Here is a 16,203-nt window from a genome sequence, read left to right as displayed (position 1 = left end):
CTGGGATTACAGATGTGAGCCACCGCGCCCGGCCGGCCCCCTAGTGCCTTTTAAATTATTTTTCCATGTGTTCACTTCCGGGTCTGGGGTCGATCCAGATGCCCGAGGCAATAGAATGCTTGACCTCCGGATAAGCGAGGCGCCCTTTGCGTTCATTCCCGGCTGCATCTGTGGCGACCACAGCGGCTCGGGCGGCGACTCTCCGGCCAGCAGCGGCGGTAGGAAGCACCGGCGGCAGTGTAGGGACTGAATCCGAGCCGCGCTGCGTTACCTCCCTCTCTCGCTCGTTCCCCTCTACCTCGCTTGCCAACTCCCTGAGTAGTTCGCTTTCCTCGTCCGGGTGAGATACGCGGCCGCCACTGCCCCCTTGGGAGCTTACTGACAGGCTAGGGTCTCAGCATGCGCCCCGGACCGACCCCGCTGCTGGTGGCCGCGCCTCTGAGGGAAAAAAATTATACGCAAATAAATATGTGGCAATTAAGCTGGAGCCCATGAAATCAAAGCACCACAGCTACATTTGGAAAACAGATTCTATAAGCAGTTAGGACCTGCAGATTGTGTACCTCAAGTTTACTATTTCTGGCCTTGTGGTAAATACAATGCTATGGTGCTGGAACTGCTGGGACCTAGTTTGGAATATTTGTTTGACTTGTGTGACAGAACATTTTCTTTTAAAACACTTCAGGTGATAGCTCTACAACTGATTTCTCTCATGGAATATGTCCATTCAAAGAACTTGATATACAAAGATGTAACACCTGAGAACTTGTTAATAGGACGACCAGGAAACAAAGCCCAGCAAGTTATTCATATTATAGATTTTGGTTTGGCAAAGAAATATATTGATCCAGAGACAAACACATACCATACAGAGAACACAAGGGCCCTATGGGAACAGCTAGATATATGAGCGTAAACACACATTTAGGAAAAGGACAAAGTAGAAGAGATGACTTAGAAGCTTTAGGTCACATGTTCATGTATTTTCTGAGAGGCAGTCTTCCTTGGCAAGGCTTAAAGGCCAACACATTAAAAGAGAGATATCAGAAAATTGGAGATACAAAATAGGCTACACCAGTGGAAGTGTTAGGTGAAAATTTTCCAGAAATAGCAACGTATCTTCGTTATGTAAGAAGGTTAGACTTTTTTTAAAAACAAAACCAGACTATGACTGCTTACGAGAGCTTTTTATTGACTTGTTTGATTGAAAAGGATATATGTTTGATTATGAATATGACTGGATTGGTGAACAGTTGCCTACTCCAGTGGGTGCTGTTCAGCAAGATCCTACTCTGTCATCAAACAGGGAAGCACATCAACACAGAGATAAGATGCAACAATCCAAAAACAAGGTTGTAAGTTCTACAAACGGAGAGTTGAACACAGATGATTCCACCGCAGGACGTTCAAATGCACCCATCACAGCCCCTACTGAAGTCGAAGTAATGGATGAAACCAAGTGCTGCTGTTTTTTCAAATGAAGGAAAAGGAAAACCATACAGCGCCACAAATGATTCTGCACACCGACAGATCCTGGGGAGTTACTTACATGTTCATCTGCTGTCTTGTGATTAAAATCATCTCTGTAGGTGGAACAGGAATTAAAAGAAATCAAAGAATGTGTAAGCAAAAAACTCAGTTGTATGTAAGAAAATCCAGTTCCCCTTTAGGAAGAGAAAGAGCTGGAGTCCTTTAAAATAAACTGCCTGTTTTTCCTTCTGTGGCTAGTGAGCCTTATCTCTCCCTTTCCCAGGCATTGTGAAGACCCTGTTTCTCTAGCTGCACAGCTGCAAGGTCCCTAGACAGATCATCTCAAGTCGTAAAACATGTTGTTCCTTGAAAAGTAAGAAATAATGTAATGCATGTCTTAATTGAATAACTGTTTTTTCTCGCTTCTGTAATGTGCTTCCCCCCTGCACAGATCTCCCCCTGTCCCACGAAATGCTTAAAAGGTAGCTTGACTCTTTGTTCAGGGCTCAGTCCTTTGGATGTTTATCCGACTGGGTTGGTGCACCTAAATAATTAAATAATTCCTCCTCAACCCCTTGGTCTCTCTGATTCCTTAATTATCCCGCAGCATAGTGACCAAATATATTTTCAAGGACTCACTCTTAGAAACAAAAATGTCATACTTTCATGCTTTGTTCTGTGGTTGGCTCATATTCATTTTTTTTTCCAATTTAACTTTTATGGAAGCTTTAAAGTTTTGTCAAAACATGAGTGCTTTGCCCATCAATGAATGGAATGGACCAATGAGGTGGTATTGATGAATATAGTTCTATAGAACATTTTTCAGAAGTTCTTCTGTTGTAGAAAGCAGTACAGTATCTTAAGTGTCAACCAGTTATATATCTAATCTGGTTTTTTATAACTTCTGTAAGAGCATAATTGAACAGGATTTTTTTTTTCTCAGTGGACAATACAACAGAGAAAACAGAGTTGCCCAAATATTTAAAAGAAGTTACTCCTTGAGAAGTTCACATTTTCAGCCATCTTCATTGATTTCAGTATTACTGATGGTACTGTTATTCATAAGTCATATTAACATTCTGTCTGTGAAATCATGGTACAGTCACTGCCCAGAGGTACGGAGGAAAAAGCAGTATGGGTTCGGTAGATGGTAGTGGTAAAATTAATCTTAAGTAGTGTGGTAAATATGTGCTCTGCTTTTTTTTTTTTTTTTTTTTTTTTTTTGAGACGGAGTCTCGCTCTGTCGCCCAGGCTGGAGTGCAGTGGCGCGATCTCGGCTCACTGCAAGCTCCGCCTCCCGGGTTCATGCCATTCTCCTGCCTCAGCCTCCCGATTAGCTGGGACTACAGGCACCTGCCACCACGCCCAGCTAATTTTTTGTATTTTTAGTAGAGATGGGGTTTCATGTGTTCTGCTTTTATTGCACCACTATGTGAAGTACTGTGTTGCAGAAGTGGCAAAAGTGCTTATTTTAAAAAATGCAAAATATTCGTGTAATGTAACTTTATGCTTCCAAATAAGAATGTATGTTAGACAGCAAGAAATGAATACTTTGAGAAGTGATATATGTTGGAGTTATAAAGAAATATACTAAGGAGAAGTAGTGATTGTGAATCTTGTTGCAATGTATAAGGTGGAAGCCTAAAGAAATCTCACTGAAACCTACTGCTGAATGAGTACATTCTCCCTTAAGCAGAAAACTATGGATGTGCCATGCAATGGTGTCTGTGTGATTGCTTTGCTCTTTGATTAAAACAAAAGACACCCAGCAATAAAAAGTGGGTCACTCTATGCCCTCTATGTACATTAGTCTCTTGTATTCAACTTTGCTGATTCTCTGGAATTTTCCTACTCTTTAGTGTCATTCTGATGATTAAAAAATATTTTGGAAAGGATGGGTCAGGTGCTTTGCCTCCATAGTCTTTTGAAGTGCCTGCATATGAACAACAAAAACAACTCTGTAAAAAAGGAAGCCCATTCCACTTTTCAAGTATGCTTTGTTTTAAGCCATAAAGACACACATGTACTTTTGTCACATTCTACTAGCCAGAATTTTCAAGAAGGGTTAAAACAAAAAGACTGGCTAGAAAGATAATTATTTTGAACAAATCTCATATTCATCTTTCATTTATAAAATTGTTACTTATTGCTTCAAAAAAAAAAGAAATTGGCCCTAATGAGGTAAAAATTCACCTTTTTTATTCTAGTTTAAAATATGTCATCAGCTAAGATTTATGATTTTCAATTAAAATGTCCTAAATATATAAATAGTATTAGAAGACCTGAAAGAACTTAAAACACATCATATTTCTAGATTTAGTATATTCGATTCATAAGAATTATTTAGATATTCAGAAAGATTTTTAATAAGTCAAATGATTGGAATACTTAAAAGAAAAATAAAAACTATTACATTTATAAATACAATTTTAAAGGCATAAGGGAATTTAATTCTTAAGAAATAAAGTTGTCCTTAAAATGATTGCTAAAAATGTAAAAGATGTAAGATTTAAAATCTGTGTGTATATACATATACATATATATGATTTTAAAATTTGTTGGCTGAAATTAAATGCTGAGGTAAAAACTGGGTTTTTGAATTTGTGAGTTTCATGAGCAGTATATTAACTCTATAACACAAAGTAACCTCTGGTTAACCTTTCCTGAACCAAAAACTTTCTTCAAGGACAACAAAAGATGCCATGAAGAAGGCTTCCTTTTGGGGACCGGTCAGAGGGAATCAGAATGACCCCAAAGCACAGAGCACTGTAGGCAAAGTAGAATAAAATAATTAAAAGAATAAGCATGAGTAACACAGGGAAAGTCCAATCAAGATAAGGCCTACTTATCCTTAGGGGCCACAATTTTTATATATGGTTCTAAATTTGCATTATCTGGTCAATAATTTTCTAATCCATCATGTATCCTATTATTTAATAAATCTACTCTTCAATTCTTTGTAAGGTTTGATGGCCTCCCCGAGGCAGGGGAGGGTTTGCTGTGGAGCCGTGCAGTCTTGGCAGCTGGGCCCTCGCTGGCCAGGTCCCTCGCTGGCCCTGCAAGGGGAACTGGCAGTGTGTTCACATAATTTTGTGTTGTATAAATTTCACAGACTGTGAGTATATGAATAATAATTGTAAAATTTGAATTACTGAGACCCAGAGGCAACTGAGCTGGTTTGGGGCAAAGTAGAACACTGCAGTTAAGTCCCTGGACTCTGGGCTGGACACCATCACTCACACCTGTAATCCCAGCACTTTATGGGGCAGAAGCAGGAGGTTCGCTTGTGCCCAGAGTTCAAGGCCAGACTTGGCAACATAGCAAAACCTTATCTCTACAAAAAAATACAAAGAAATTATCCAGGCACGGTCACACGTGCCTGTAGTCCCAGCTACTCTGGAGGCTGAGACGGGAGAATAACCTGAGCCCAGGGAGGTTAAGGCTGTACTGAGTCATGATCACCACTGCCCTCCAGCCTGGGCAACAGAGTGAGACCCTCCCCAACCTCACCAAAAAAAAAAAAAAGCCTCACTTTTGGGCTCCAAAAGTGCAAATCCCAACTTTGCCATTTTCTAACCATTGTGATTCTGGGCAAGTTATATTTCATCTCTCTGTGCCTCTGTTTCCTTTTCCTTACAGTGGGCATGCCAGCATTGCTTCCCTGGTAGAGCTGATGTGAGTTCATCTTAATCAAGACTTCGCCCAGGGGCTGCTGTACGAAAACATGGTAGCTCTTAGCATTGTTGTCACCACCTCACAGCAGAGATCAGAGGGTGTGGGCTCTCCTTGTGTCTTAGTCAGCTCAGGCTGCCATAACCAAATACCAGGGGTTGGGTGGTTTAAACAACAGACATTTATTTCTCCCAGTTCTGGAGGCTAGAAGTCTGGAGGCTGGGTGGGAATGCAACTGGAGCAGCTTATGCAGAGAGAGGAGAGACGGTAGGCCCTTCCAGGGGTTAACTAATGCTGAGGCTGTCCTTTATTAGCCACTTATATAGGATGGGCTCAGAATAGGAAAGACTCTTTTAACTTGTCAACAACCCCATGGGGAGGTACCACCAGGATGCCTGCTCCCCGTGTGAGCAGCCTGGGCTTTAGGGTATGAAATAACTTGTGACAGCTTTCAGGTGGTAGAGGTGGACTAGAGGTCATGCATGTGACCCAGCAGCCAGCAGGCTTCACAGGGCTCATCACGGGCCCATTCCTGAGGCCTCTGTTGTTCCTGCCCCTAAACAGCATTCCCTCCACCTCCAGGAGGCCATTAGAACAGGCTTCCCATCTAGTGCTCTTGGAGCCTGCAGAGCTGCAGGAGCCAGGGCCTCACCTCTCCCCACTCCCCAGCCCATCAGTCCTGCCTTGGGCTCCCTGGGCTCTGAGCCTGGCAGTCTGCTGCGGACAGAAGTCTAGAGGTCTCTAGAGGTCTAGAGGTCTAGTGGTGTGCCCTGCTCTGGCTGCAGAGTGATGAAAGCCCAGATTACATTCCAGGGTCTCTCATCAGGTCATAAAGCCTGCAGCCCATCGGCAGCCCCACCCCACACACACTGTGCCTGTGTGCCTCCAGCTCTAGCACTTGGGAGCCATGAGGGGGAGAGGCCTTCTGCACCCTGGGCTCTGTGATGGAAGAGATGAGACTATGGGGTCATCTATCACTTTCTCTAAGACCTTGGGCTTGATTCCCTGCTGCCATCATGAGCTCCATCCTCTCCTTTGCCTCCAGTCTATGGAGGTGGATTTTTAAACAGAAAGTCTGACCAGGAGATGGATCATGCAGAGGGTCTGGCATCTGTGCCAGGCACCAGATGCCTCCTTCTGAACTCTTGTGACCCCAATTTACAGATGAGGGGACTGAGGCTTAGGAAGGAGGTAACAGCTCAGCCTGCCACCAAGGCACCTCCTCAAAGCATTGGATACCCAGAATGGTGGCCAAAGGAAAGTGTAGACTCTGCATTCCAGAACGAACCTGGGCTTAAATCAGGCTCCACCATTTCCTTGCTCCATGGGATTATGAAAGGCACTAAGTCTCTCTGAGCATCACTTTCTTTGATTATAAGGATGGTTGTAAGATTTAGAGATCATGAGTAAAAAGCCTTTGGCACTTAATACATGCTCAATAAATGGCCACATCTATCCCCTAATCCTCAGAAGGGCAGGTGGGGCTTGGAGGACAGAAGTGGCCATCAGATGGCTCCAACCACCAACCATAAACCTGGCAAAGATCTCCTCGCACAAAAGACCTTGCATGTAGGTCATGGGCTGTAAGGAAGAGCCCCCATGCTACAACCAGCCCACAGGAGACTTATCATTGGCCATGGGAAAGGCTGCCATCCGTTGTGGGAACTCCCCTATCTCCAGGTGCAGTGGCTCATGGTGGCCCAGGTCACTGGTACCAGCACCTTGGCCTCTTGGTCATCAGCACTTAGACTATTCCTCGGTCTTCAGGTCATCAGTGACAACAGAGGGGACACTCCCCTCTAAAGCTTCCTTTGATCTGGCCAAGTGTGGGTCACTGACTCTGACCTCTCCTGCTGCTAGAGTGGCCCATGACATCCCTCCTAAGAGGCCAACACTGGTTCTCCAGGACTGGCCAGCCCCCTGGTAGACTCCTCCTCCCAGTACCCTCCAATGAGACATTGGGGCTTGTATTTTTTGTGTAAAATGCACATCAGGCCAGGCGCAGTGGCTCATGTCTGTAATCTGGCACTTTGGGAGGCCAAGGTGAGAGATCACTTGAGGTCAGGAGTTCAAAACCAGCTTTGGCAACATAGTGAGATCCTGTCTCTGCAAAAAACTAAGAATTATCCAGGCATGGTGGCGGGTACCTGTTGTCCTACCTACTTGGAAGGCTGAGATGGAAGGATCGCTTGGACTCAGGAGTTTGAGGCTGCAGTCAGCCATGATTATGCCACTGCATTCCAGCCTGGGTAGTAGAGTGGGACCCTGTCTCTAAAAAGAAAAAACAAAACAAAACAAAAGAATGCACACCAGACATCATCACACCTGCACAGAGACATGCACGGACACAGAAGGAACCCACATCTGCTCTGTGCTCCTTTGCACTGTGAAGCTAGGGCCACTGATACACACAGGATTATGCAGTATGAGCACAGGACCAGGCTACTTCTGAGTGGAAGAAACAGAATCCCAACCCAGAGAGGAACTGAGTACCACATCCCATTTAATGGAAACGCTGGAGGCAGAGCACCTCCAGGATTGAGTAGTTCAATAGCTCAACCCTGTTCAGGGCCCAAGTCAGCCTCTCTGTCATTTCTATGGTTTTTCACTCATCTTCTCACAGAGGCTGCTACAGCTCCAAGCATATCTTTACACAATAAGCTTCAAGGACATAAAATAGCCACGTCCCAGAAGCAGTCCTCTGGGGTATAAGGCCTAAAACTAGTATCAATGATATTAGGTGCTGCCTTGACATCTGTTGAAACCAGGAGGGCCTTGAATGGGCTAACTGCAAGGTCCCCTATGCACACCTCCACCCTCCTTCTCAAGAGGACCAGGCACACTTCTTCCTTGTCCCTGTATTTCCATTCCCTGCCTGCCCACAGAATTATTCAAACAAGCCAATCACATCATCACATGGGAACTAGGGTCACCCCATCCTCTTAATACTGCAAAGCCTGCCTCTCCTAACACCTGCTGGTTCCCTCTGTTCCCAGTTGTAGCCCCCATGTGGCCCTGCATCCTCCTCTCCCAAGCTGTGAACATATGTGACCCATAAACTCTTGTCCATCTTGTCTGTCTGGCATGTCACTGTTGTGTATTGGGCCATCCCCCTATCTCTGGGATGAGAATCCCTCCCTCACCAACAGGGTGAGTGGAAGGTGATTAAAACACCCTGGCCCATTGCGGCAGCTCTCTCCCTAGGGCAAAAGCTCCATGAGGAAGGGACTTTGTTCTATCCCTGCGAATTCCCTGTGCCCACAATAGTGCCTTGTAAACAGTAGGTGCTCAAAGCAAGTGGAATAAATGTGCAAATGGAAATAGAATGAATCAACTCTGTCATTGCTTAGGGCTGTGTCACATGCCCAAGCCTGAGCTAAAAACTGGCACAGGGACTCTCATTACAATGACCGGTGACTGGCCTAGACCTGGGCTCCTCCTCTGGTGTGCAGGGATGGGCAGCCGGAGGTGCTGCTTCCTTGGGCCTGGAAGAGGACCCTGCCACCCGTACAAGTTGTAATGTAATTAAAAAGAAAATACTGTCTTGACTCGGTTTTAAGGCCCTGATTAGAGGCCAGTTAGTTTACTTTCTTGAGCAGTTAAGCCTACATTTTCAACCACTTCCCTTTGGGGGCTCCCACTATGACAGTCTCTCCGGACCACTATGCACCAGTCCTAATTGCCTGGGGTCAAGTATTAGACAACTAGGGACAGCTCCTATCCTCCTGAGACTGCAATTTTGTGTAAATAAATCAATTCCCAGGGACCCCATGAAATCTGCTAAGCTCTCCCTACTTGCCATACACAAGCTGCCCTGAAACCTCCACTGTGCTGGTACAACCACCCCTGGGTACACCCCCTGCATGGCCCTGCCTGGCAGCCTGCTCTCCTTTGGAACTGTGAGTAACAAAAAGCTCTGCCTTTCATCTATTTCAGAGTCTTTGTGTTGTGTCCACTGCCAAAAGAACTTTTAAATCTTATAAAACAACTGGCATTGTGAGCAGGGGGGCATGGCAATGGCACTGACTCATGGGCAGCTTTGTTGGGGACTGCTCTTGGCTTGTCACTTGGTTCCAGGCCACCTTGAGAGGGCTTGGGACAGAACTCAAGCTTGCACAGGGCTCAAGCTCAGCCCTGTTGCCTCCTGCTATGCCTGCCGTCAATTATTAAGTCTCTCCCTACCCAAATTTTCCTCGACGTTCATTCAAAGTGAACAGAGCTAACTGGCTAAACTCCAAGACTAAACAGTAGCCCAGAGAGGGGCTTACCCTAGGGCAAGGAGAGTGATGGGCTACTTGAGCCACTCTTCCCGGGGTGAGGCATTCTGGTGTGTGTGGTGGAGGCCTGTCCTAGGAGCCCATCACTTCTACAGCGTCAGTGTTCATCATTATTTGGAGTAGAATCCTGGCTTGTCTGTGCCTTTTGAGCAACCCCAACGGAGGAAGGTGTTGCCTGGGTTTCTCCACAGTAGAGAAATGAAACCCCAGCCTCATTGTCGATGTTGCTCAGGTGGAGGTTGCAGCCTACCTGTCTCCTTTGCTACATACCTTGCTGCTGTCACCAGCAAACTTCATGCTCTCTTGATCCCTGCCACTTCTCCTTTTAGTACCCTTGGAGACTCCTTCCCTGCAGACACTTTGGCAGCCTCCTCCAACCTCCCAGAGTGTCTGGACCACCTATGCTGGCCATGAGTTGCCCAGGGGCTTCTGATGCAAAAAAAACTGCCCTTCTTGGCTCCATGCTGTACACCTTAAAGAAAAAATTGCTGGCCACATACTGGGCTCTTCTGAAAACAGAGGCTCTCAGAGACCCTGAGCCTATGGGACTCCATGCCCAGGTGCCCACTATTCTTTGGGTCATGAAAGCAGCATCCCAAACAGCTTGGCACAGCTAATAAGGTCTCATTGATATTATATGGAGCCAAGTCTGCACCTTCTAGTCTACTTTACCTGCAGAAAGGCGGCCTCCCCTGTCCTCAGTCCCTTGTAAGATCACCTACCACAGACCTCTTGGCTATCTGGAAGTCTCTTGGATTAACTGAGTGAACAGCAGTAAGAGTTTGTAGACTGTATAGATGGCACTGCCAACCCTCATAAAAATGAGGGCATGAAATGGAATGTTGCTGCTTTCCACCCCTTAGCCAGCATGTCCCTAAGGGATGCCTAATGGGACCCAACAGCCAGCATGACTGGCCAAGCTTCAGGCAGTCATCTCAGCATGAGATGGTCAGCAAACGGCCTCAACTGCATATTTTTATAAACTGTTGGGCTGTTGCCTAGAAGCTGCCCCTACAGGATAAAACTCTGGGACTCTCTTGCCTCACAGCTGAAATATAAATCAAGGTCACACAGTCTTCATATATACTAAGGCCGCAATACAAGGCCTCACCAGAAGGCCCACCCCTTCCAAATTTCACACATTACTGATAGTGACCAACACACATTTCATCTCTCATAATACACAAGGCTAGGCTCTTTAAAAGATATTCAATTAAACCTTCATTTAAACAATAGGCTCCAGGTAGCCAGTTTAATGGAAAGGCCTAACAGATGCCTCAAAGGACTCTTTTTTTCAGAAACAAAATGAAAATAAACTTCAAAATGGGTCTCTATCTTGCCCCAGGTCTTAATCTTTCTTAATTCAAGGCCCCTTGATCAAGTCACAACTCACACTGACTTTTAGAGCCTTCCTATTGCCCTTGCCTGTGTTTAAAGGAGTATACACTAAAGGCCTCCATATATCTGAGGACTTATTATATAATGAGTCCTCTTAATAATGTCTCGTCCATCTTTATGGATTTTTTATCCTGCCCCATCTGATAAGGGCTGAAGGCCTGATAGATGGCACATACTGTTCTGGGAACCACTAACCATAGATTGTCTCAAGGGTCAGACAGCTGCCCATCTGGAACAGGACTCATTTCAGCTTATATTTCTACCACTCAAAACTCCTTCCTTCATACTTGTTTTGTAAAGCATGGATAATTAATCCAGACTCTCCCTCTAACTCCCTTTAGGGAATTTTAATTAGCTCCCCAGAACCCTTCCCATAGACAAGTAGACTACCAAAAACAGATTTTTAAAACTCTTCTTAGTAAATAAAAATCACATTCTGAGCTAATACCATATCCCAAGATGATTAAACCAGACAACCCCACCTTGGTAATAATATATGTCAACACTGGACAACAAAAGCCTGTCAAGGGCAGCTACTCACCATTTGTGTTGATTGTTGGCCTTGCTACAACTGGTCTATTTTCACAGCTTTGCAGTCCAGAGGTTCAAACCTTCCTGATGTGGCATTGTCGCAATTAAACATGGCAAGTGCCAAGGCCCACGTGCCATTCCAGTGAGTTTAGCTAATACAAGCCCTGCAACCCAAAGGTCTTGCTGGCTTGCCCATCACCAACCAAGCTGACAACAGAGGAAAGGGCCATAGAGATTGGCTAAATTGGAAGGCTTGCCTACAGGCTAATGCTGCAGCTCCCATCTCAGCCATAGATATTTTAATTGACAAACAATCTGACACCCTATTAACAGCATGCATCTGGCCAGGAACTAGCTCAAGCTTGTAACCCCCACACCTTGGGAGGCTGAGGCTGGGGAATTGCTTGAGTCCAGGAGTTTGAGGCTGCAGTGAGCTATGATCACATCACTGCACTACAGCCTGGGCAACAGAGTGAGAATTTGTACCTAAAATAAAATAATAAAATAAAATAAACATCCAATAGGGCCATATGATTTTAAAACCTTTTGATTATTCATAATACTGCTTGAACCCTTGAATGAACTAGGTCCCCGCAAGGGTGATCAACTTAGCCTGGCTTGCCTGGGACTTTCCTGGCTTTAAAACCCAAAGTCTTGCATCCTGGGAAGCCTCTCTGTCCAGGCAAACTGGGATGGTTGATCACCTTACCTGGGACTCATGCTTGGCCACTTAATCTCCAACCACAACTATTCACCTATTTTACAGCGAGGCGATTGGGGGAGCCTTGTGTTGATGTTAGAGTTGTGAATATGGTGACTTGAGCTGTAATTTTGTCTCTGGGGCCATGGGATTGTTTTCAGTCCCTGGACATAGGACCCTCATGGACCCCATCTCTTTCTAACCTGTAGGTGCCGTCAGCCCCTGCTGTAGGCTTGGGCACGCCCTTTCTGGTTAAACAGTGAGGATGGACAGAGCATAGAATAGCCTCCTGGTCTTGGTAGCCAGTGTGCAGAAGATGGTCCTGAACTTTACGGTGCTCCTCCTTTCTGACCTCGGGCAGAGGCCATCCTACAGACAGGAACCCCAGCTGGAATAGGGTGGTGCCCCACCTCTACTCCTTGGTTCTAGAAAAAGCAATCCAAGAGTTTGGCATGTTGTACAGCACCCATTCCCCATATAGTCATATAAGTGTCTGTTTTCAGCACAAGATAGACCCTTTTTCCACTCTGTCCCATGAGGGTCAATTCTCCCATTCTCCAAGCTCCCCTGAGAGAGGCAAAAGCCCCTGTAAGACATCCAGGAACACCATCTCTGCTCTGTGTAAGCCAGGCTGCCACTCTGATAATTAAATGATGCTATGCCTTGCTGACTCCTCTGTGCCATAGGAACCTAAAGAAAGGCCCTACCTCCCTCACATGGCACAACTAAGTACTTTAAAAACATTAAAAGCATGAAAACAGTATGTTTTACTCTCTATTTATCCAGGATGGGCCAGGAGCAGTGGCTCACAACTGTAATCCCAGCACTTTGGGAGGCTGAGGTGGGCAGATCACTTGAGGTCAGGAGTTCAAGACCAGCCTGGCCAATATGGCAAACCCTGTTTCTACTAAAAATACAAAAATTAGCTGAGTGTGGTGGCAGGCTTCTATAATTTCAGCTCCTTGGGAGGCTGAGGCAGGAGAATTGCTTGAACCCGGAAGGCAGAGGTTGCAGTGAGCTGAGATCGCACCGCTGCACTCCAGCCTGGGTGACAGAGAAAGACTCCATCTCAAAATAAATACATATATAAATATAAATACCCAGGATGTGTGTAGTGATACACCAGTAAGTTCACAGAGTGTCACTTTACATCCCTCCCTCCTGCATCAAAAAGCAAACTCATTCATTACATCTCTCCCTCCTGCACCAAAAAGCAAACTCATTCATCTAAGAGCACTCAAGACTGTATGAAACCTTTACAGAAAAATCTAACCTGTTCCTTCTAATCAGCAGGACTGCACTGAAGCCATTATGGAGATTGGCATCTTTTTCTATTTCTGAAGACCTCCGGGGAGGCAGATTTTACAAACTGCCTTGCAGCTGATGTGCTAGCACAATGTAAACCAACTTATACAGTCAGAGCCAAGGAGGGCCTCCAGAATGCAGTCCAGCATGGTGTGCACTCATGGAGCCCTGAGATATGGCTAAGAAACATTGTGAAAACTCAAGCCATCCCTCTCATCACTCCTCTTCCTTTTAGTTGCAAATGACCCTTCAGAAATCAAGTACATTAAGGGGGAGGGAAAAGAAGAATTTGTGCTAGTAAGACAGATTCTGAAGAATGTAAAATAAATAATACCAAGCTCACAGAAATAGAATAGGCAGAAAGAAGGGGATGAAGAGGTAGAGGGAAGCATTTTTCCTCCTAGTACATAGTAGGTCCTCAATAAACATTTGTTAAATGAATGCATTCTTAGGAAAGACAATCTCCTTATCCATATTAATGAGAAATGTTTTCTTGATACACTATTTGGAAGTGACCATAGTACACCTGATTTAATGGTAAAGCCATCAAGTGTGCATTTATCCTTCTACCTGGTTACTGGCTCCAAGAATCTGTTCTCTATCGATGCAGCAAGACCCTTGACTTAGAGTGTCTCATATACACAGCAGGAATAAAAGGAGAGGAGAAATAGGAAAGAAAATCAGCCTAACCTTCCTTGTCTAGCCTTTTTCTAATTCATCCAGGTACCTTTTCCAATTTATCACAAAGACACTATGTAAGTTTTCAGAAGATTTAGCTGGGCCATACCTCTAGGTTTCCAGGATTTGAAGAGCTATGTCAATATAGAGACCAATTTCTGGACCCTGAATAGCAAATCCGAAATCACTCTAAACTGGTGATTGTCAACCAGGATGGTTTTGCTCCTAGGGGACATTTGACACCACCTAGAGACATTTTTTAAAATTGTCACAACTGGCGGTTCTTATTGGCACTTAGTGGGTAGGGGCCAGGGATGCTGCTAAAGTGCCTGTAACACACAGGACAGTGGCCCACAACAAAGAATCATCTCAATATCTCAGCAAAGAATCATGTCAATAATGCCACAATTGAGAAGCGCTGTGCTAGATTCAAATCTCTTCTACAGTGTCTTCTCAGACCAAAGTCTTACCTGTGACAACTTATGGTAACCTATCTGCTTTGGTGTCCACACCTTAATTTACCAAGTCAACAGATCCACCAAATTCCATACAACAGATGCACCAAATGCCTGTCGCTCTCTACCAGGCATGCAAGCAAGGAAAAAGCAACAACTTTCCTCCAAATAAAACCATAGAAGTTAGTTAGAAAAGAAAGTGCAAAACAGAGGGTATCTTCTCAAAGAAATAAAGCAAACAAAAAATCCAGAAGGTAGCCAAGCACAGAAATGCACATGGTGTTTCTGTCATTTCTGAGGAAATGAGTTAGAATATGGATGGCTCAGGTCTCCTGGGTTCAGTCTGAAGTCTTTTTTTTTTCTTTTCTTAGGGAAGCTAATAGACAAAAAATTGAGAAAGAATGGGTGGAGGCAGTTTGGTTTAGTATGTTCTCTGGAACACTGTTGCGTTTTCCCCGTAGAAAGACTTTACAAATGGTAGTTCAGTTCCAGGTAGGCCCAGAAGAGCTTACTGAACCATAGTCCAGCTGAGGTGCCAAAACCACAGGAGTCCGGGGATACACAAGCCCTGAGCTTCCTTGGAAGAAAGGACAAAGATATTATCTGTTTCTTCTCTCCTCAGACTTTCTAAGTCCCCTGCTCTACACCACCTCTCTCAGAGGTAAGAGTAATCCTAGAAAACCTTAAACTAGTTTTTATTGTTTTAATTTGTAAGTACATACAAATTAAAAATCTGGTCCTGGAAAAAAATAATCCCATCTCAGACTCATATCCCCAGGTTCTATTCAAAGAGACAAAGTCACTGTTCATTACATTTCTTCCAGAAATACTCTCTGCACATACTCAAACGTATGCATGCATATATCACCTTTCAAATTACAGGCAGAAATGGAAGCATGAAGTCTGTTGTGCACTTTTTTTTCAACTTATTTTAAGTTCAGAGGTACATGTGCGGAATGTGCAGATTTGTTACATAGGTAAACGTGTGTCATGGTGGTTTGCTGTATAGATCAACCCATTACCTAGGTATTAAGCCCAGCATCTATTAGCTGTTCTTCCTGATGCTCTCCCTCCCTATCCCTGTGATAGGCCCCATTGTGTGTTGTTTCCCGCCCATATGTCCTTGTGTTCTCATCGTTCAGCTCCCACTTGTAAATGGGAACATGAGGTAGTTTTCTGTTCCTGAATTAGTTTGTTGAGGATAATGGGTTCCAGCTCCAACCACATCCCTGCAAAGCTCATGATCTTGTTCCTTTTTATGGCTGCATAGTATTCCATGGAGTATATGTACCACATCTTCTTTATCCAGTCTATTATTGATGGGCATTTGGATTTATTCCATGTCTTTGCTATTGTGAATAGTGCTACAATGAATGTACACGTGCACGTATCTTTATAATATAATGATTTATGCTGCTTTGGGTATATACCTAGTAATGGAATTGCTGGGTCAAATGATAGTTCTGTTTCCAGATCTTTGAGGAATCACCACACTGTCTTCCACAATGGTTAAACTAATTTATACTCCCACCAACACGTATAAAAGCATTCCTTTTTCTCTGAAACTTCTCCCACATCTGTTGTTTCTGGACATTTTAATAATTGCCATTCTGACTGGCATGAGATGGTATCTCATTGGGGTTTTTTATTTGCATTTCTCAAATGATCAGTGACGTTGAGCTTTTCTTCATATATTTGTTGGCTGTAAAAATGTCTT

At 44.4% G+C, this 16,203-nt stretch overlaps 1 pseudogene; it reads left to right on the top strand.

Annotated features, from left to right (window-relative positions):
• Nucleotides 1–476: 476 nt before the first annotated feature.
• Nucleotides 477–2,214, top strand: LOC104661216 (annotated as a pseudogene).
• The last annotated feature ends 13,989 nt before the right edge of the window (nucleotides 2,215–16,203 follow it).

This window comes from Rhinopithecus roxellana, chromosome 17 (genome assembly GCF_007565055.1).
Source record: "Rhinopithecus roxellana isolate Shanxi Qingling chromosome 17, ASM756505v1, whole genome shotgun sequence".
In the NCBI taxonomy this organism is placed as follows: Eukaryota; Metazoa; Chordata; class Mammalia; order Primates; family Cercopithecidae; genus Rhinopithecus; species Rhinopithecus roxellana.
The sequence above is the reverse complement of the archived record's forward strand: the minus strand, read 5'-3'. Positions and strand labels throughout refer to the sequence as shown.